Source organism: Triticum aestivum, chromosome 3A, assembly GCF_018294505.1.
Source record: "Triticum aestivum cultivar Chinese Spring chromosome 3A, IWGSC CS RefSeq v2.1, whole genome shotgun sequence".
NCBI classification, from domain to species: domain Eukaryota; kingdom Viridiplantae; phylum Streptophyta; class Magnoliopsida; order Poales; family Poaceae; genus Triticum; species Triticum aestivum.
In genome coordinates, this window is record NC_057800.1 from 702,405,547 (window position 1) to 702,407,185 (window position 1,639).

The following is a 1,639-nucleotide window of genomic DNA, read 5'->3' on the forward strand; positions in this document are numbered from 1 at the left end:
CTTTTTATTAAATTAAATTAACCCTGTTAAACCCCCCTGTCACTGACGTGTGGGTCCCACACGTCAGGTTTGACCTGGACAGCCGCGTTGACCCGCTGACATCGTGCTGACGTCATGATGGCGCAGTATATAAATTCTGGATTTAATTAAATCAGGAAATTCCAGAAATTGATTTAAACTTCAAAAATTCATAGAAATTCAACCGTAGCTCAGATTGAAATAATTTATATATGAAAAATTATCAGAAAAATGCCATCTTTCCATCTGTACTAGTTTCATGCATGAAAAACAAACTTATACATGCTGAATATGGGAAAACACATTAGGGCATATATAAGAGACTTAATTTAGAAATGCATTTGAACCTTTGGTTCAAATGGACTTCAAACCAAGTGAACACTAGTTGCATTAGCTCAGCAGCATCACATCTACATGCCATGTTCATGCATCATATTGCTGCATATGATTGTGTTTTGATTGCCGACACCGTTCCTTCTCGATAGGTCCTGCTCCGGAGACGTTCCAGAGTACCTGTCCGTGAAGCAGTGCCTTCCTTGTTGTTTTACCAGGCAAGCAAACCCCCTTGTTCATTTCGATAAAACCCTACTCTCTCGCTCCTGCTCTCAGTTATTGCATTAGGACAACAACGATTCATCTGCTACTTTGTGCTGCGGTAGTTGAACCCATTCCTCTGCATGACCTGTCATTGCCACAGTAAATAGTTGAAACCCACTATCATGTGTAGGAGTTGATTGAAGCCATTGTTGTGTTCCTACCATGCTATGCCTGCTATTGCTTAGAGTTGTGTCAGGTCTGGTTCATTGGGAATGAATTGGAGTGTCACGATATGTTCTGATGCTAAGAGTGAAGTGTGTGAACACGATTTGGTAAAGGTAGCGGTGAGAGGCCATGTAGGAGTACATGGTGGGTTGTCTCACTGGAACCGTCCTTAAGCCCTGAGTTCTGTGTATGTTGTCCAATGACTCGATACTACCACACATTGGGCTCCGGGCGCTCCAAGCCCTCTCGACTTATTAACCAACTTGATCTCTGTCCAGGAGTCACAACTAGTTTCTGGTGTTTGTAGGTAGTGCTATTTTTCTACCAAGTGGCACCCGGCAGGGTGGGCTTGGGACAGACTAGGCACACGTGGCACGGTGTACCGAGTGGCACCCGGTTGGTGGGCTCGGGAACCCTGCTCACATCGTTTGGGGCCGTAAGCGACACCCCGGCCGGATCTCCTTGCGGATGAAACCCGAATAGGCGATAAACCTGGACTAGAGTCTTGTGTGGTTAGTCAGGTCGTGGCCGACACCCTCGCCAGGCTTCCGCTTGAAGGTTGCCGAGATACATGACGTGTACATGGCGGTAAGTGGCGAGAGCGTGTGTGAAGAATTACACCCCTGCAGAGTTAACATGATTTATTCGAATAGCCGGGTCCGCGGTTATGGACTTCTTGGATGCTTACATGGTACATAGACAACTTGAAGTGGATACTATAAAATGCTCAAGACAAGTGTGAGTGCTATGAATGGCCTTCTCGTAGGGAGACGGGGATGAATCCATAGTGGTGTATTGTATGGTGATTAGTGGACTCGTGTACGTTGTTTCACCTCCAGAGTTTCTGGCAGTCGTAGAA